The following is a 21,858-nucleotide window of genomic DNA, read 5'->3' on the forward strand; positions in this document are numbered from 1 at the left end:
GATCAGAGACACCGGGAACCTTGTGGAACACAGAAGGCTAGGAAGTTGTGTTGTGAGAATGTAAACTTCAGCTCTCTGATTTCAGAGCCTGTGTTTATAATCTCTGTGCATTTGGCTGCTAAACATCTTTCACTTGGTATTATATGATATGGCCTCCCAGGTGGCTCAGTGGTAAGGAATCCACCTGCCAGAGCAGGAGATGTGGGTTTGATCCCTGGGTTGGGAAGATCCCTTGGAGAAGGAAATAACAACTTGCTTCAGCAGTCTTGCCTGAAAAATCCCATAGACAGAGGAGTCTGGTGGGCTACAGTCCATCGAGTCTCAAAGAGTCAGACACTACTAGGTAACTGAGCATTCACACATTACACGATATCTCTTATATGTGGAATCTTAAAAAATGGTACAAATAGTCTTAAAATACAGACTCACAAATACAGAGAACAAACATGGTCACCAAAGGGGAAGCGGTGGGAGGGGTTTGGGATTAACACACACACACACTCCCAGGTATAAAGCGGATAACCAACAAGAAAAGCACGGAGAACTGGACTCAATATCTCATAATGACCTATAATGAGAAGACTCTGAAAAAGAATATATATATGAGAAAATCATATACATAACATATATATATCTGAATCACTTTGCTGTACCCCTGAAACTAACCCAGCATTGTAAATCAACTGTATTTCAATAGAAAATTTTAACAAATGCCTTCTGTTTACATTAAAATGAAATATCATATTAAATACAAGACAAATGAATGTAGATAAAGAGAAACCTTAGCTTAAATATTTACATAATAAGCAAGTCTTCTAGGAATGTTTACTTTTCGAGCATTCCTGGTTAGCTAATACATTTTTTGAAAATTCTGAGCTTTTCCCTCAGGGGTCATATTCGGTCAACCGTATGCCATTTGCTATTAACATCGGATTTGAAAAGCTCTTTTTTCAGTTTTAGCTCTTGCACCTGAAACTGCTTCTACAACGTTCTTGCCCTCAGCCGCACCCCGTCCGGGGAGGATTCGGGCTCAGTGGCTCCTGTCCCCGGCGCGTCCTCCACAGGACGGCAGGGGCTGCTCCGGTTTGTGAGGGCTTTCAAGCGAGGGCATCAAAGTCTTCCACGGACAGGGAATGATCATTCCTGACCCAGGTCCTGCCGCAGAAAGAGCAGCTGACCTTATTCACCTCCATCTGCCTGCTCGGTTCTGTGCGACTCTGCGGCCCCAGGGCTGTGGCCCTCCAGGCTCCTCCGTCCAGGGACTCTCCAGCAAGAAGGCGGGGTGGGGTGCCACGCCCTGCTCCAGGAGACCCTCCCCGCCCGGAGATCAAACCGCAGCTCTCGCTCGGCAGGCAGCCTCGACTCCAAGGACGCTGGTCTTCTGGCGTCGGTTCCTCTCACCGCCCACCAGGCGGCGCTGGATGTCTCGCCGTCACGTTGCTGCTCGCCGTCTCAAGCCCGTCAGCGTTTAGGGCACGCCCACTCAGGCAGCGCCTCCGCCCGCCGCTCCTGCCTCTCTGGGCGTTCCTGAAGCGCTGGCTTCCCCTTGCCTGCAAGACCCAAACTGCAGCCTCCCCGCCCGCTGCCTCCGCGTTGATAGTTCTTAGAGTTTTCTTCTGGGGCCACACACAGCTCGTTAGTGAGGTCATTGCCTGGCTTCAGTTACCTGGTCTTCCTGCTGAGTTCCAGCCGCAGATGATGCAGCGACTCTGTGAAAACCTGCTTGTGACACAGACACACTCAGTTAAGGACCCGCACGGAAGGCATCTTCCCTTCTCCTTTTCTCTTTCTTAGTGTAGGACCTGAGAAGGCAATGGCACCCCACTCCAGTACTCTTGCCTGGAGAATCCCAGGGACGGGGGAGCTTGGTGGGCTGCCGTCTATGGGATCGCACAGAGTCGGACGACTGAAGGACTTGGCAGCAGCAGCGGTGTAGGACCACACCACCTACCCAGAGGTCCAAACTGGACCCGTCTAATTTCCCACAGTAGTTTCCTGCCCTCATTCCACACAACCAGTCACTGCCTCCTGTGTCTCAAACTCATCTACTTCTCTGTTGCTACTATCCCGATTCAAACTCCATGTCCCTTCTCTGAAAAATAGAAACAGATTCTTAAATTGCCTGCTATTTTCCTTTTCCTTCATCCATTCATATTGCAGTCATATATATATATATATGTATAATCCAGCTCTTTGTGACCCTATGGACGGTAGCCCGCCAGGCTCCTCTGTCCGTGGGATTCTCTAGGCAGGAACACTGGAGTGGGTAGCCTTTCCCTTCTCCAGGGGGGTCTTCCTGACCCAGGGATCTAACCTGTGTCTCTTACATCTCCTGAATTGGTAGGTGGGTTCTTTACCACTAGCGCCACCTGGGAAGTCCGATATAGTAGAAAATGACAACCCACTCCAGTATTTTGTCTGGAGAATCCCATGGACAGAGGAGCCTGGCTGGCTACAATGCATGATGCCGCAGAGCTGGACATGACTGAGCGACTAAGCATACATACACATACATGGATGACCCTGGCGGCTCAGCGGTAAAGACTCCACCTGCCAAAGCGGGAGATGCAGGAGACATGGGTTTGATCCTTGGGTTGGGAAGATCACCTGGAGGAGGGCCTGGCAACTCACTCCCGTGTTCATGTCTGAAGAGTCCCGTGGACAGAGGAGCCTGGTGGGCTGCAGTCCATGGGGTCGCAAAGAGTCAGACACGACTGAAGTGACCAAGCACGCATACACACATGCACATATATGTTCTTTAGAGACATACTCGTAGAAAGATGTATGTAAGTACTTTGTTTATTTGTAATGTCTCCCCCTCACCCCTGTGTAAGAGCCACGGGGTCAGGCGTCGCGTCCATCTTGAATTCTGCAGTGTCTCTCTGTCCACAACAGTGCCTGATACAGAGTAAGTGCTCGCAAGTATTTGTTCAGTGGACGAGTTCACTGCTGAACCACTAACTGTAGCCGGAGGAATGCCCTATGTTGGTTGTCTTTGATGCGGTTGTATACGCTGCTTACAGGGCTGGGGGGTGCTCTGGGGGACATCATCCAACGGGGATTTCCACCCTCTTCAGTTTGATAATAAACGTGAAGTCTGTTCTTTCTGATGACTAAGGACCCAGTCCCCTGGGGGCTGAGTGCATGTGTGGGTGCGTTGGTCACTTACCTGTCTCAGGAGTCACCCGTTAGGTCGGGCTTTCACACTGCGCGGCACGAGGACACCCAGAGCTTCTTTCTTTTCCCGGGTCTTTCGGGCACTGTGCCTGAATTCCAATAGTTGTGCCACTCCTCAAGGGACATCGGTAATGTAATCTTAAAGCGTTATCTAATTGGGAGAGGCAACTCATTAACTCTGAAAATATACAAGCCCTGACTGGTTTATCTGATCATTTTAATTATCATTCTTTGGTGTCTGAAAGTGCTGGTTTGGGTGAGGGTGTGTGTGTAATGAGCTTGACTAGATTGGGGGCAGTGTGGGGGAGCTGGGCATCTGGACGCCCAGTAGAAGATGCTTGAAAATGAGATAGGCACTTCCAAGAATTGGTAGGACAGAGAAGAAAACCGTCTATGTTATCATTTTGCTTGGGTATGTTTCTGCTGATAAGATTGTGCTTTCAGAATATGGATTCATGTTATTTCATCAGTTCTGGTAATTTCTCAGCCACAGTCTTTTTAAATTTGCCTCTCCATTTTCTGCTTTTGGAACTCAAAATACACATCTTTTTATCCTATTTTCCACATATGTTAATCTTTTTAGCAATATTTTCCACCTCCTTACATCTTTACACTTCATTCTAGGTTATTGATCTTTTATCCATTAATGTTTTCTTCAGCTGTGTCTAACTTGTTTAACCCTCTATTCAGTTTTTTACTTTAATAGTTAAATATTTAATCTCTAAAATTTCTGTTTGGTTCCTTTTCAAATATGCCTGATCATATATATTTTTCATTCTCGGACTCTAAGTTTTATGTTGTTTTTTAAGACTTTTTACGTGTGGCTATGTTATATTGTGTATGCAATAGTTCTAATAGCTGAAAACCTTGGGTTCTAAATCTTCTTTCATGGTGGCTTATTTCTTTGTGTATTTGGGGATATTTTATTGTAAAACTGTAGTTGCTTGTAGTCATTAGTATGTTTGCATTTCCCTTTTCCGAGTGCCAGGGGGCGCTACTGAGCTGTGGGTGGTCTGGCCTCCTTTCAGAGTCCACAGCTTAATGTAGGAGTCCAGGGATCAGAGTTCCCATTTTTTTTTTTCTTACCCTTTAAAGCTCAAGTTTCATCTCACAAGGTTGTTTTTTTTTTTTAACTCTGAAACTGTATTTCCGTTACGATAGCTCCCTGGTGGCTCAGATGGGAAAGTGCCTGCAATGCGGGAGACCCGGGTTCAGTCCCTGGGTCGGGAAGATCCCCTGGAGAAGGAAATGGCAACCCACTCCAGTATTCTTGCCTGGAGAATCTCATGGACAGAGGAGCCTGGGGGGCTATAGTCCATGGGGTCACAAAGAGTCGGACACGGCTCAGTGGCTTCACTTTCTCTCTTTCAGTTATGTTGTTAGTAAATTAAGTAAAATTAAAGATACAGTTTCTCTGTCACAACAGCCCCATTTCTAGAGATCAGTAGCCACATGGAGCCAGTGGCAACTGCAGTGAGCAGCAGAGACACGGGGCATTGTCTTCACTGCAGACCATCCTACTGGACAGTGCTGTTCTTTTTTTAATAAAAATATTTTAGTCAATGAACTATTTTTGACCTTGCAGATCTTTGTTGTGGCCCTTGGGATCTTTGCTGCGGCCCACAGGCTTCTCTCTAGCAGCGGCAGGTGGGCTTTCTGGGTGCAGTTCGAGGACCCCGCAGTTGTGGTGTGCAGGCTTAGTTGACTCATGGCATGTGAGATCTTAGTTCCCTGATTAGGGATCGAACCCATGTCCCATCCCCTGCATTGTAAGGCAGATTCTCAGCCACTGGACCACCAGGTAAGTGGCCGACAGTGCTATTCTTGACCATCACGTTTACATCGTGAGAGCACAACAGTGTGTTAAAAAGTATGTAGAGGGGGACCTCCAGGCGGCCAGTATTCCACACTGTCAGAGGCATAGTGCAAAGATCAGCTTGTGCATCTTTCTGGATACCAATGCAATAAACAAGGGAGAAAATGGTGGAGATTTTTAATAGGAGAGAGTATGATCAGCTTCTCTGGTGGCTCAGGCTATAAAGAATCCACCTGTAATGTGGGAGATGTGGGTTCAATCCCTGGGTTGGGAAGATCCCCTGGAGGAGGGCATGGCAACCCACTCCAGTGTTCTTGCCTGGAGGATCCCATGGACAGAAGAGCTTGGTGGGCTACTGTCCATGGAGTCAGAAAGAGTCAGACGCGACTAAGGGGCTAAGCATAGCACGTATAGCGTATGGTCATCTTGTTTATGAAGAAGAGTCGCTGAGCCAGCACCGTAGCAGAGGGGAGAAAGAGCAGCAGGCAATGCAGCCAGGAGGCTCCTGCAGGATTCTGGGTGGGAAATGCTGAGAATGTGAACTAAGCCACTGACAAGGGAGGTGGGGGGAGAAAGGAGAGAAGACATCTGAAGAGGAGTTAACCTTGGCAGGAAGTTTTGGGTGAAGATGAAGAAAAATGAGAGTGGAAGTGGAAAATGAATCAGGCTTCTTGGTGGGTCAGTAGCAAGATGGTGATGCTGTGTTAGAGATTTCCTAGGTGATCCAGTAGTTCAGTAGTTAAGAATTCGCCTTCCAATGCAGGTGACGCGGGTCCGGCTCGGTCCCTGGTTAGGGAACTGGGGGGGTTCCCTGAGTCCATGCACCGCGATGGGGGGGCCCTGTGCTGCAATGAAGACCCGAGGCAGCCAAAAGTAAACAAAATAAACAAAAATAAAGCCAGGCAATACCCGAGAAGGAAAGCGTTTAGAAGCGAGAGGTGGTGAGTTCCGTCTGGGGTCATCTTGCGTACAAGGTGCCCAGCTTCGCACAACCTTGTTTGCAGTAACTTTTGTAACAAAGGGAAAAGCCTGCAGGTTGCCAGACGCTGGGCCAAAGGAGCCCAGCGAGGAGGAGCGCACGCGGGGAGACGGAGCGTGGGGCCTGCTCGGGCCTCCCGTGACATTTGCGCTGCTGCGCTCTGAGGAAGGCTGGAAGACAAACAACTCCGGGGCCCATCCTGCGCTGGATGCTCGCATCTCTTGCCTTCCGCACATTTATCTTGGATTTCACAGCTGCTTTAGTTTCAGTTCCTCTGGATCTCATCCTACATCCGGTGTTACTCTGACTTAGCCTCACACCCTCTTCCAGGAGACGGCCAGCGATGTGAGCTGGTGCATATAAAGATGAATGTGCTGAGAAAAAGCAGAGGTGGGCGAGATGGATTGAAATAGGGGACTCAGTGGGGGAGAGAAAAGCTAAACCAGGACAGTGCCCGGAGAACCAGGGAACAAGGGAGCAGATGGGCAGGAGTCTGCAGGCCAGGCGGAGCCTCCTGAGGCCCGGTGGGAGGCAGGGGTGGCTGAAGGGGAGAAGCGGACAGACCCGCCGAGATTCTAAACTTCAGAGAACGAACAGACAGTGAGGGCGTTCCAGAAGATAAGACACATGGGAGGAAAGCCCGTTTGGAGGAAATAGTTTGAATTCAGTGTTGGATGTGTTGACTTTGATATGTTGACAGATTTCTATTGAGCCAAATGTCAGCACTTCAGCGTGCAATCATATGGTGGAATATTCTTTCACAAGCACCTGGTAAGATACGGTTGCATAAGCTGACAGAGAGCTGTGCGTGTGTAGAGGGAGGAGCCCAAATCAGTGAAAACGCATGTGTGCAGTTAAAAATAAAACAATCTATCATTCCAATATTTTGGCCACTTGTTGTGAAGAGCTGACTCATTTGAAAAGACCCTGATGCTGGGAAAGATTGAAGGCAGGAGGAGAAGGGGTTGACAGAAGATGAGATGGTTGGATGGCATCACCGACTCAATGGACATGGGTTTGAGTAAACTTCGGGAGTTGATGACGGACAGGGAGGCCTGGCGTGCTGCGGTTCATGGGGTCGCAAAGAGTCGGACACGACTGAGCGACTGGACTGAACTGAGCTGAATCTATCATTCACAAACTTATATCTTGTTCATCAACTTGGTGCACAAAATCAGGCTACCCTTTTTTCTTCATTCTGTTTAAATTAAAGGCCTTTGCTGTTCATCATCTTGCTTATGACTTTCTTCCCTTCTTCAGGTACTTCCTCCCATGAAAGTTTAAAAATCTGCAAGATTCTTTCTTGCTCCAAGGAATCATTGCTGGTTACCATCTTGTAGAGAAAGAAAACAGAAAAGCCACTAAGTCTTCAGGGGAGTCCCGTCCTGTCTCCATGGTTACTGTCCTACTGTGGCGCAGGCGTCTCGGGCGCCCTGAAGCATCCGTCAGCAGGTGGTCCAGCTGCCCTGGGCGGGGAGCACGCCAGCCCGTCACCCCGAGTCGTAGGTCACCCCTGTCCACGGCGGCAAGCTCTCTGGTGCCCGGAGGCGGCAGCTCCCATGCCGTGACTGGGTGTTGAGGATTGGGTGGGTGATGCCTCGGCACCCCCCTCCCCGTGTTTCCTCTCCTCTGGGAAGACCACTCCCCCGCGGCCTGGGCTGTCTCAGTTAGGCTGCATTGTGTGGCTGTGGTTGGTCTGTTCCTCTGTATACGTGCTGCCAGGAGAGGCAGCGGGACCTGCCCGACGTGTCTCAGCTTGTGAAGCAGAACATGACCCTCCGTCCCTTGAATTCAGGGTTTGGTTCTATTTCTTTTCCTCTGTTGTTGTTCAGTCACTAAGTCGTGTCTGACTCTTTGTGACCTCGTGGACTGCAGCACGCCAGGCTTCCCTGTCCTCCACTATCTCCTGAAATTTGCTCCAATTCATGCCCATTGAGTCAGTGATGCTACCTAACCACCTCTTCCTCTGCCACCTCATTTTCCTTTTGTCTTCAGTCTTTCCCAGCATCAGGGTCTTTTCTAGTGAGTTGGCTCTTTCTTATCTTAGGATGAGTCATATCTCTCTACTCAGCTTGCTAGACATCAGTCAAAACACTATTGGCCAAAGTCAGAAATTGCTATCATGCTGCTTCCTTCAAATGTCTTACCTTCAAAGACTTGCCCTCAATGACTGACTGGTATCAAGTTACATCCGTCAGCAAGTCCTCATCAGGCTCCCACAGCCTGCGTCACTTATCACGTTCATAGACACAGGCCCTTAGGTTGCAAGTGTGTAATTAAGTGACGTATGGACACAGAGGCACAATGATTAGAACAGCATCTCTAAATGGGTTAGAGATGTCGAGAGTGCGTTGAGAGAGCCTTCAGAAACAGTAGACTCTGAACATCTCAGAAGCTCAGATTGTATTTAATAAACATTTGCTGGTCTCCTACCCAGTACCAGACTCTTCCACATTATTTTGTTATAAGAAATAGGATTCATACTTAAGTACACACCACATGACAGGGCAGAGTTATTAAAGCAATAATTTTTTAAAATCAGTAGCATTCCTCCAAAGTGCTCTAGACTTCCATCTTTCATCACAAACTTTGTAGCCCGAAGGGCAAATCCCCAATATTTGGGATAGTTCAGCCCATGTTTGCTGATAATAGTAAATCCATACACACAAATAAATGGACTGTTCCCTTGGGTCTTTAATTTTCTCTTGCCTTACCGATCCTGGACTTGTTAAGCTTGCAATGTCCAAGTCTTTCTTGCGTGTGTTTGTGCTAAGTCACTTCAGTCGTGTCTGACTCTTTGTGGCCCCATGGACTGTAGCCCTAGCCCGCCAGGCTCCTCTGTCCATGGGACTTCCCAGGCCAGAATACTGGAATGGTTGTCATTTCTTTCTCCAGGGGATCTTCCCAGCTGAGGATCAAACCCGTGTCTCTTAGGTCTCCTACACTGACAGGTGAGTTCTTTACCAATAGCACCACCTGGGAAGCCCCAAAGCCTTTCTTAAATTCTAGTAAACTATGGGTTAGTAATTGTGCAGACTTCCCAAGGAGGGAGGAAAAACTACTAAAGTTACAGACTTGGTCTGTAGTTTTCAGAATGGTTCAGGCATAGACTATGGTAGAGTTTTCACTATTAAACTCAAATAGCATTGTTTTTTGAATGTGAAACACAGGCATATAGTTTTGGAGGCAGCACAGATTTCAGAGTAAGGAAGATATGGGTTTGAATCACACGATCTAGAGTTTAGTAAGCTTGGGCAAGTCACTTAACTTCTCTGTTTCCATTTCCTAATCTGTAAAATAGATGTTGTTGTTTAGTCACTAAGTCATGTCCAGTTCTTTTGCAACCCCATGTACTTTAGCCTGCCAGGCTCCTCTGTCCATGGGATTTCTTCCCAGGCAAGAATACTGGAGTGGGGTGCCATTTCCTCCTCCTATGGTTCTTCCTGACCCAGGGATTGAACCTGTGTGTCTGCGTGTCCTGTGTGTTCTGCATTGACAGGTGGATTCTTTACCACTAGCACCATCTAGGAAGCCCAATGTAGAGATAATGGCACCAATCTGCTACTGAGGTTTAAATGAGATAAACTGAAATACTGAGTTTGAGCCTGGTGATAGCAAACATTCAACAAATATCTGTGACTTCTGCTTTTTCCATTCTCCTAAATTAAATACCATCTTCACCTGTTTCTAATATAGGTCCCTTGCAACAAATGCCAAAAATTTAACAAATTATTTAAATGGAAACTATCATATATATTAATATTATTGATAATTTTATATAATAATCATATATATTAATTTGCGTGAACTGGGAAAATGGTATGTAATTGTAGCTGAAGAGCATTTTGATTCAAATTTGTGGCACCCAGGACATTGTTAGGGGCACATTTTGGGAACCTCCAACTGCTGTGATTCAGGAATGCTGCCATGGAATCACATAATTCCCCTTGATTTAAAGGGTTTTTCCCAAGATTTTGAGAATACTATCTTTGTAGTTAATACAAACCCATTAGGTGGTTCTCAAGGCTTACGAGGCTCTAGCTCACACTTTTATTCCCTGCATCTTACTGGGTAATGACTGGAGACAGCATTATTTGTTTGTTTTTTGGCCTCATCAGTGGCATGTGGAATCTTGATCCCCTACCAGACATTGAACCTGCACCCCTGCGCTGGAAGGCGGGGTCTTAACCGCTGGGCTCCAGGGAAGCCCCTGAAGACCTCATTTTGGCGGAAGACACCCTCTACAGATATAGGACTCAATAATGTTAGTTCAAGAGACTCAGTGATTGCTCAATTCTAGCTTTTCCTTAAAGTTCACACTGCCCTGGTGCTTCCGTCCCTTGGTTTGAAGATAACCCTCACTGATGTGTAGAGTCCAGGGGTGTCCAGAGGTCGCATATGAGAAAAGTTCCATTTGGCACTAGTTTTCCAGACCAGCTAGTTGACACATGTTCCACTTTAAAGGGAATGATGGGAAGGTTGGGGCCTGAATGTGGGGGTGTGGGATAGAGAACGCTGATTAGGGACATGGGCACGACCCGGTGGAATCCTGGGCTTGGTGTCCTGAGAGCAATGGGGATCTTGTAGGTGGAGCTGGAAGCCTTGGAGGAAGTTTGCCTGCTCTACAGTTTTGCCTTTCACCCCTCCCTGTGCTCATCCTAGAATCAGGGTTGTTTGAGATTAAAGGGATTGTCTCCATGGTAGATGCAAAGGATTCTTGAAGCCCGGTATGAAGAGTTTGCTAAAGGATTTCCTCTAAGGGTGTGTCTGCAAATCAGGCGTACAAATCCTGGCTTCTGGGTCATGTTTGAAGATGAGGATGATTAGAAAAATAAGGAGAGCAATAACAGCAATCATGATAGCAGGAACAGCAAATCCCATCACCATTCTTGCTTTTTAGAAGTCAGGATATTTTTGTAGTGTGTCTGTAAACCTCCCCCAGCCTGAGAAAGTTGACTTTGGTTTCCTGAGATGGTTATAGTTTAGTTAACATGCTTTCCATTGTCTGGGTCTTTGTCTAAAATTTTGCTTGATAAATATTAAGTGCCTTATTATGGGCAAAGCATGTGCTCAGACACTCAGTCGTGTCTGACTTTTTGCAACCCCGTGGTCTGTAGCCCACCAGGTTCCGTTGTCCGTGGGATTCTCCAGGCAAGAATACTGGAGTGGTTCACCACTTCCTCCTTCTCGGGGTCTTCCCAACCCAGAGATTGAACCCATGTCTTTTGAGTCTCCTGCATTGGCAGGTGGATTCTTTATCACTAGCACCAGGGGTTAAAAAAAAAGTTGGCCTTGGGAGTGATAGAAACTCCTCATAAATAAATCCTTGGTGCATTGTAAGTGTTCAGTGTATGTCTATGAAATGAATGACTCTAAAGGTAAGTCCTGGTGGCTGGGGTGTGTGAGAAGGTTGGCTTATGACTGTGGCATTCAGTGAGGCCTTTCGACCTTGACATTTTTGTGTGACCACCAGTCAGTCCAGTTGTCCTCCCATTCATTTCTCATGTGAATAAATACGGCATCCCACGATGCCTCAGATCAGGAGTGAAATTACAGAATGTCAGCACTGACAGTTCATTTTGTACAACCTCTTAATTTTAGAGATAATGAAACAGAGGCATCGTTTTTAATCCCTTTGAAAACACGTTAATCTAGATTGCCTCATGACTATAATGAATGGGCGCTGATCCTCAGTGCTGACCCAGAGCTGGGGTAGAGATTAATTTGCATAACTCCATCTATAATGGTGCATTTGTAACTTGGACAGCCTCCCATCTCTTTTTTCAGAGCATCCTCCCAACTCTTGGATTTCCTTGGTCCAAGGAATATAAGCTGCGAGAGTAGAATTACAGAAATCTGCACAGGTCTATGGGAAATATCCATATTGGGAGGAGGGGGCATTTTCTTTTACCCTAATATCTTTCTAGGTCTAAACTTTTATGGTATGTTGAAAAAAATTTGGGGGGTGGTGGCTATACAATAGGTTTAGATAAAGAGAATAGTGCTTAAATGAGAATAGATTGAAATCTTCACGTTTCCTCCTGTATATCACCTCCAGAGAAGACGTGTGAAGTGAGGGGGTCCTGGGAGGTATAGAGAATGGTGTTCAGAGTTTCGAATTGTATTAACATAGCCTGTTGCTTCCAGTTTTGCTTGTTGTGGACTCAATTCCATTTTGGCTTTACTGTGTGATATTTTAAGCTGATACATCTTCCCAGGTGACTAAAGTGGAAAAGAACCTGCCTGCAATGCTGGAGACAAACAGGTTCTGTCAACTTGTGGGGAAGATGCCCTGGAGGAGGAAATGGCAACACACTTCCATATTCTTGCCTGGAAAATTTCATGGACAGAGGAGCCTGGTGGGCTAAGTCTATGGGGTTGCAAAGAATTGGAGATGACTTAGCGGCTGAGCACATTTTGATACTGTACTCACTAAATTCACTTGCCTTGAAAAATTCTTCATCAGTACTTTCAAATTAGCGTGTCTTCACTCACTCTCAGTATGTCAAAGAAGAACAATATTCAGTAAAAGGGCCAAATTATGCTTCATCAAGCTTACCTTAGCCACTGAATCAGTTGTGTATTTATTGAGCACATTACTATGTATCTTTGACAAAAATACTTTCCCAGCCCCCTTTTAGATTCTTGAGTGGATCTGACCATATCTTCAGCTCCAATTAACCACAATTTTTCCTATTATATGAGTTTTTTCAATTTCCAGTTGACTTTGAAATTGACTTTGAAGGAATTTCAGAGTAGTGTTTTACTGCTTATTTGATAGTATTTTTCACTGCAATTTTTTTTCTAGCTAAGACATCTTAATTAGGAAAATTTTAAATGTGGAGACTGAATTAAAAATTTTTTTGTAAGACTGGTGCATTTATACCTTTAAGGCACATTTAAGCTTCTATGACAAAGGTTCCTTCCTGCCTCCTCCCCCTGTTCTAACAGAAGAAACACCAAGATTCTGATTTATTTGCATTTCATTATGAAAGCTTATTTTAAAAATAAGACTTTAAGTGCAGTTTCAGACTGACCACTCTGCTTCCCTCACAATTGCTTGGTTGTAGGAGCTCATGATTTTTTGTGTCATCAAAAGCAATGTGAAGTCAATAGTAATTGATATCTGTGTTTAATGAAGGTACTCATTCAAAAAGCAAACCTATGTATGAGGTCTGCAGGGATTTTTAAAATTTAGTTAATTTATTTTAATTGGAGGTTAAATTACTTGACAATATTGTAGTGGTTTTGCCATACACTGACATGAATCAGCCATGGGTGTACACGTGTCCCCCACCCTGAACCCCCCTCCCACCTCCCTCCCCATCCCATCCCTCAGGGTCGTCCCAGTGCACCAGCCTCAAGCACCCTGTCTCATGCATCGAACCTAGACTGGTGATCTGTTTCACATATGGTAATATACATGTTTCAATGCTATTCTCTTAAATCATCCCACCCTCACCTGGATTTTAAGTGAGAGGACCCTGAATTTTTCATGCTGTATCTTACTCTCTTTCTATACTATCAATGACTCTAAGAGACCAGATTTTTCCACATTACTTTTCACAGAATTGTCTTGTTCCATGAGCTTTCATGAAAAAGCATGGTATTAGCCAGCACAGAAGAGCTAGACTTTGCTGATTTTGATTGTACAATTATATTCTGAGGATTAAATCTAATGGAATATGAAAGACCTTGAAATTCACAAGTTTTCCTTCTGCTTTTTCTCCCAGAGAAACGCAGCCAAAGTCCCCAGTGATTTGTACTCATTCATGTTCGAATGTGGCGTTTCTCTGCCTTAGTCAGTGGAACCCGTCTTTCGAGTTGCTTTTCCCGGAGTGCTGAGGCGTTGCAGTAGCTTTTGGACTTGACTGACTCCTCCTGGTGTAATGACTGGGTAGCTGAGGAAGGCGAGTGCCTGCGATGAAACGTATTTGGAAACTGAAACCACAAAACACGGACTCACTCACATCATGGAGCCAGTGTCTCAGAAATGACAGTCTTTTTCTTAAATGAAATTTAGATGAAAGGTTGAAAGCAGAATATAGACAAGGTTCAATCTTTTTTCTTTTTTAATGGTTTTCTGATTCTGAGAATGGCTTCCAAGAAAGCCAGCTTACAAATATAGAAGGAATACTGATTAGAAAAAGTTATATTGAAACAGTGATAATTGATTCCAGCAAGGATCATTAATGATGCTGAAATGTGAAAGTGTTTGATGAAGGCAGATGAGGACGTGTTGTAGCCCGCCAGACTCCTCCATCCATGGGATTCTCCAGGCGAGAATACTGGAGTAGGCTGCTGTTTCCTCCTTCAGGGGATCTTCCCGACCCTGGGATCAATAATGTGTCTCTTGCGTCTCCTGCATTGGCAGGTAGATTCTTTACCACTGCGTCACCTGGGAAGTCCCATAGTTTCAAAATATCTCCCTCCTATTTTATAACATAGAAAGGGACCATGGTGACTTTACAATGGAGAAATCTAGAGAATACCACCCAACCAAATGGTCAAAGTTAAAGTAACTGGTCAGAGGATAAATGGACATGGTCCACTTCTGATATGATGCCCTGAGAGGTATCATTCTTGTTAAAAATGTGTAACTTTAATCATGAGGAAACTTGAATCACCACAAACTAAACTGAGAGACAGTTTACAAAATAATTAGTCTGTGCTCTTCAAAATGTCAATTCCATGAAAGTGAAGAAAGGCAGGGAAACTGGTTCAGATAAGAAGACAGAAGAGACAGGACTGCTAAATGCAGCATATAAACCTGGGTTGGATCCTGAACTGGGAAGAGGTGCTATGAAGGACATTTTGGGGATAATTAGTGCGATTGAAATAAGAACTATAGATTGACTACTGTATCAATGTTAAAATTTCAGATTTCAATAATTACACTGTGGTTATGTAAGAAAACATCACTTTTCTTCGTGAATACGTGACTAAATACTTGGGGGTAAAGGGGCATGATGTTTGCAACTTATGTACCAATACTTCTGAATTTATGTGTGTATATATATGAGAGAGAGAGGGAGGCAGGGGTGGGGTACAGATGGAATTATGAAACAAGTTAGACAAAAAGTTAGTGAATGGGAAATCTGAATAAAGTTTATGTAGTTATTCTTTGTAACATTCTTGCAACCTTGGCAAATTTAAAATAGTTCCAAATTAAAAAAAAAAAGTTTTCCTAGAAAAGTCATAAAGAAAAAGACAAATTTGATTTAATAAAAATTTAAAATGGCTATGCTTTGAAAGAAATAACGATCATATTAAAAGGTAAAATGGCAGAAATGGAAGAACAATAGATGGAGTTTACATGTACTTATAACATCAACTGAGAATCTATAAATTAATAAGAAAATACAAACACCTCAAAGTTAAAAAGTATAATGGATACAAAGAAACATTTAACAGAAAAAAATATAAATGCTAATGACTCTGTCTGAACTGATGATTAATCTAAAATTAATCAGAGGAATGCAAATTAAATTAAAACAAGAATAATTCTATTTTTTACCTTTTTTGGCAAAATTTATTTAATTTTTTAAAAATTACTTGATTTACAATGTTGTGTCAGTTTCAGGTTAGTTACAGCAAAGTGACTCAGCACTACATATATTCACCATTTTGGGCAAATTTAAAAAAAGCTGACTTTAGGAGAAATTGGGAGCTTTTCCTTCCTTCTACTTCCACGAAGGGACCACAGATGGACTAACCCCTTCACCTCTTTCTATTACTGATCATCCCACCCAATATCGATTACTTAAATTAGTCAGAACCTGATCTCCACTGGACTAGGAAAATCACGGTCTTTTTATCCTTCATTCTGCTATCTGGGGGATAATTGCTTTGTAAAGCTCTCCTGGTTTCTGCTGTGCAACCAGCCTGGCCGCCCAGCACCACGCTGCGTCCCCGGACTGTGCGGCAGCGTCTCACCGGCTCTCTCTCACACACGGGGTGCACACAGGCCAGTGCTGCTTCCTCGGTTCGTCCTGCCGTCTCCTTCCCGGCTGTGTCCACACGTCCTGTGTCTACGTCTGCATCTCCATCCCTTCCTGCAGACAGGTTCACTGCAGTATGTTTAGCTTGCTTCCATGTCCTGGCTATTGTAGACAGTGCTGCAGTGAACCTTGGGGATTGAGTCTTGTTGAATTGTGTGAAAACCACTGTTGAGAGCTCTTATGCACTACATCCTGGGTGGGGTACATCATGTACACAGTTTGCTCAACCTGTAAAACAATTCTGTAAAGTTGGTACTATTATTACTTGTATTTTGTCAGTGTTTAACTTTATTATATACTGAAACTAATTGGATGGTAAGAGAAGCAATTCCAATCTAAGAAGAAAAAAAAATCGAAGGAGAAGGAGTTGATAATTCACTAGACAGCCCTGGGAACGTTGGTGGAAATTTGCACATTTACACCCAATGCACTGAGTCTTTCCTACTAGACTGTGTGTTCCTCCCGGGTGGGACTGTCGTCCGCTCTCCTGTGTCCTTAGAGTCCTGTGCTGACTTGACCCACCACGTGTTCTGTCCTCTGTTTGGACAGGCCGAGAAAACAGATGAGCAGCCACAGGAGAACAATGGAGTGGCACAACGGCGTGCCTGCGGACAGGTGATACAGATGGGCGATGACAGAGCGGGGACAGCCAAGCGCTGGGAGGATAATTTGAATGACTGAGTTCTACACCCATATTTCTAAATTCAGTAGGAACGTGGATGGATGGTATGACTATTCTTTTGCGCCCAGTAATTTGTTATGGGAAACTGGGGAGAATAAAACAAACCCATAAAGCTCTGAGTTTCTGAAGAGGCAAGTAGGAGCTGTCAGGCACAGCATTATATGAATTCTGTGTGTGCGTGCTTAGTTGTCAGTCGTGTCTGACTCTTGACGATCCTATGGACTGTAGCTCTCCAGGCTCCTCTATGCATGGGATTTTCCAGGCAAGAAGACTGGAGTGGTTCGCCCTTATCTTCTGCAGGGGATCTTGCCAACCCAGTGGTCGAACCTGCATCTCCTGTGTCTCCTGCATTGCAGGTGTTCTTTACCCACTGAGCCATCAGGGATTCCCATAACATTATACGAATTCAGTTCAGTCAGTTCAGTTCCGTCGCTCAGTCGTGTCCGATTCTGTGTAACCCCATGAACCGCAGCACGCCAGGCTTTGTCCATCACCAACTCCTGGAATATACCCAAACTCATGTCCATCGAGTTGGTGATGCCATCCAGCCATCTCATCCTCTGTTGACCCCTTCTCCTCCTGCCCCCAATCCCTCCCAGCATCAGGGGCTTTTCCAATGAGTCAACTCTTCACATGAGGTGGCCAAAGTACTGGAGTTTCAGCTTCAGCATCAGTCCTTCCAATGAACACCCAGGACTGATCTCCTTTAGGATGGACTGGTTGCATCTCCTTGCAGTCCAAGGGACTCTCAAGAGTCTTCTCCAACACCATAATTCAAAGGCATCAATTCTTCGGCACTCAGCTTTCTTTATAGTCCAACTCTCACATCCATACATGACCACTGGAAAAACCATGGCCTTGACTAGACGGACCTTTGTTGGCAAAGTAATGTCTCTGCTTTTTAATATGCTATCTAGGTTGGTCATAACTTTCCTTCGAAGGAGTAAGCATCTTTTAATTTCATGGCTGCAATCACCATCTGCAGTGATTTTAGAGCCCCCCAAAATAAAGTCTGACACTGTTTCCACTGTTTCCCCAGCTATTTCCCATGAAGTGATGGGACCAGATGCCATGATCTTAGTTTTCTGAATGTTGAGCTTTAAGCCAACTTTTTCACTCTCCTCTTTCACTTTCATCAAGAGGCTTTTTAGTTTCTCTTCACTTTCTGCCCTAAGGGTGGTGTCATCTGCATATCTGAGGTTATTGATATTTCTCCCCGAAATCTTGATTCCAGCTTGTGCTTCCCCCAGCCCAGCATTTCTCATGATATACTCTGCATATAAGTTAAATAAGCAGGGTGACAACATACCGCCTTGACGTACTCCTTTTCCTATTTGGAACCAGTCTGTTGTTCCATGTACAGTTCTAACTGTTGCTTCCTGACCTGCATATAGGTTTCTCAAGAGGCAGGTCAGGTGGTCTGGTATTCCCATCTCTTGGAGAATTTTCCACAGTTTATTGTGATCCACACCGTCAAAGGCTTTGGCATAGTCAATAAAGCAGAAATAGATGTTTTTCTGGAACTCTCTTGCTTTTTCGATGATCCAGCAGATGTTGGCAATTTGATCTCTGGTTCCTCTGCCTTTTCTAAATCCAGCTTGAACATCTGGAAGTTCACGGTTCACGTATTGCTGAAGCCTGGCTTGGAGAATTTTGAGCATTACTTTGCTAGTGTGTGAGATGAGTGCAATTGTGTGGTAGTTTGAGCATTCTTTGGGATTGCCTTTCTTAGGGATTGGAATGAAAATGGTTGTCTGAGGAGGCCTTACAAATAGCTGTGAAACGAAGAGAAGTGAAAAGCAAAGGAGAAAAGGAAAGATATTTGCATTTGAATGCAGAGTTCCAAAGAATAACCAGGAGAGATAAGAAAGCCTTCCTCAGTGATCAATGCAAAGAAATAGAGGAAAACAACAGAATGGGAAAGACTAGAGATCTCTTCAAGAAAATTAGAGATACCAAGGGAACATTTCCCGCAAAGACCGGGTTCTATAAAGGACAGAAATGGTAGGGACCTAACAGAAGCAGAAGATATTAAGAAAAGGTGGCAAGAATACACAGAAGAGCTGTACAAAAAAGATCTTCATGACCCAGGTAATCACAATGGTGTGATCACTCACCTAGAGCCAGACATCCTGGAATGTGAAGTCAAGTGGGCCTTAGAAAGCATCACTATGAACAAAGCTAGAGGAGGTGATGGAATTCCAGTTGAGCTATTTCAAATCCTGAAAGATGATGCTGTGAAAAGGCCTCCTCAGACAACCATTTTGCCTTTTTGCATTTCTTTTCCATGGGGATAGTCTTTATCCCTGTCTCCTGTACAATGTCACGAACCTCAGTCCATAGTTCATCAGGCTCTCTCTATCAGATCTAGCCCCTTAAATCTATTTCTCACTTCCATTGTATAGTCATAAGGGATTTGATTTAGGTCATACCTGAATGGTCTAGTGGTTTTCCCTACTTTCTTCAATTTAAGTCTGAATTTGGCAATAAGGAGTTCATGATCTGAGCCCAGTCTTGTTTTTGCTGACTGTATAGAGCTTCTCCATCTTTGGCTGCAAAGAATATAATCAATCTGATTTCGGTGTTGACCATCTGGTGATGTCCATGTGTAGAATCTTCTCTTGTGTTGTTGGAAGAGGGTGTTTGCTATGACCAGTGCATTCTCTTGGCACAACTCTATTAGCCTTTGCCCTGCTTCATTCCATACTCCAGGGCCAAATTTGCCTGTTACTCCAGGTGTTTCTTGACTTCCTACTTTTGCATTCCAGTCTCCTATAATGAAAAGGACATCTTATTCGGGTGTTAGTTCTAAAAGGTCATGTAGGTCTTCATAGAACTGTTCAACTTCAGCTCTTCAGCATTACTGGTTGGGGCATAGGCTTGGATTACCGTGATATTGAATGGTTTGCCTTGGAAACGAACAGAGATCATTCTGTCATTTTTGAGATTGCATCCATGTACTGCATTTCAGACTCTTTTGTTGACCATGATGGCTACTCCATTTCTTCTAAGGGATTCCTGCCCACAGTAGTAGATATAATGGTCATCTGAGTTAAATTCACCTATTCCAGTCCATTTTAGTTTGCTGATTCCTAGAATGTTGACATTCACTCTTGCCATCTCCTGTTTGACCATTTCCAATTTGCCTTGATTCGTGGACCTAACATTCCAGTTTCCTATGAAATACTGCTCTTTACAATATTGGACCTTGCTTCTATCAACAGTCACATCCACAACTGGGTATTGTTTTTGCTTTGGCTCCATCCCTTCATTCATTTGGAGTTATTTCTCCACTGAGCTCCAGTAGCATATTGGGCACCTACCGACCTGGGGAGTTCCTCTTTCAGTATCCTATCATTTTGCCTTTTCATACTGTTCATGGGGTTCTCAAGGCAAGAATACTGAAGTGGTTTGCCATTCCCTTCTCCAGTGGACCACATTCTGTCAGACCTCCCCACCTGGAAACCCCCTAGGGCTGGGTTAAAACATTCCCATGAGAATAGATCATATCTATGAATTTATATCTAATGACTAATCTTTAGAAGTATTTTATCAGTGTTATTTAAAAGTAGCATTAGATTTGTGTACTTTGAGGTGAGGTTAAGCCCAGGAGGAGCACATTTGGCTGAATAGAAAGGGAATGAGAACAGGTGGGAAGTGTCATGAAATGTGGGCTGTGGTGTATACTTTTCTGATGAATAATGGAAGTTCCACCAGATGTCAACTTTAGGTCTGTCTTCATTTCTAAAAGCCTCCTTTTAGTGTACAGTAGCTGTGTGATGACTGCTTATTGAATGGTACTTTGTGTAAAAGCAACTTGGAAAAAAGACATGAAAGAATGAAAAGACCTCAGGCACTTGGACTTCTGTTGGAAGTTTTGATCTGCTCAAAGCATTATTTCAAATACCTTTTTAAAACAGCTTTATAGAGATATAATTCACATGTGATCAAATTCACTCATTTGTTAAAAAAGTCACCTTTTTAAAGTGTATGCTTGGTGCTCATGCATGCTCAGTCATGTCTGACTTGCGACTCCATAGGCTATAGTCCACCAGGCTCCTCTGTCCATGGGATTCTCCAGGCGAGAATACTGGAGTGGGTTGCCATGCCCTCCTTCAGGGGATCTTCCCAACCCGGAGATTGAACCTGTGTCTCTTACGTCCTGCACTGGCAGGCAGGTTCTTAGGATTGGCCTATTTTGGACATTTCATGTAGATGGAATCACACAGTGTATAGCTTTTTGTGACTTTCTTTGTGTAGCATAAAGTTTTCAAGATACATCTATGGTTTAGTATGTATTGATTAACTAATTAACTAACTATTTTGTAAGGCTTAATAAAATTCCATTGTACGGGTAAACCTCATTTTGTTTCTCCATTCATCAGCTGATGGACATTTGAGTTGCTCACCCTTGTTGGCTGTCATAAATAACACCACTATCACCATTTCAATATGAAGTTTTGTGTGTACATATGTTTCCATTTCTCTTGAGTATATATCTAGGCGTGAACTTGCTGGATCCTATGGTGACTCTATGTTTAGGATTTTGAAGAACCGCCAGTCTGTTTTCCAAAGTTCCATTTTACATTCTTGTCAGTTATGTATGAGGGTTCCAATTTTTCCACATCTTCAGCAACACCTGTTATTGTCTCTCATTTTGATTATAACCTTCCTAGTGTGTATGAGTCAGTATGTCATTGGGTTTTGATGTGCATCTCCCTAATGACTAATAATATGGTTATTGGCCATTTGAAAATCTCCTCTGGAGAAATTTCTTTTGAAGTTATCTGCCCATTTGAAAATTTAGTTATTTATGTTTTAATTGTTGAGTTGCAAGTTCTGAATATCCTGGATACAAGTTCCTTATCTGACATGTGACTTGAAAATATCTTCCATTTAGTTGGTGGTCTTTTTATTTTTACCTTCTTGTTGGTGTCTTCTGTCATTCCAACTTTTAAGATTTTGATAAATTCCAATTTAGCAATTTTTTTTTTTGATGCTGTGTTTTTGGTGTCATATCTAAGAAATCATTGTCTAACCGAAAGTCACAAAGGTTTACCTTTATGTTTTTTTCTCTAAAAATTTTTTAGTTTTAACTTTTACATCAATTTTGAGTTAATTTTTGTGTATGATATTAGGTAGAGTCCAACTTTATTCTTTTGTTTGTGTAATCAAGATGGTGAACTATTGACATTAAGGTAGA

This window comes from Cervus canadensis, chromosome 23 (genome assembly GCF_019320065.1).
Source record: "Cervus canadensis isolate Bull #8, Minnesota chromosome 23, ASM1932006v1, whole genome shotgun sequence".
NCBI lineage: Eukaryota > Metazoa > Chordata > Mammalia > Artiodactyla > Cervidae > Cervus > Cervus canadensis.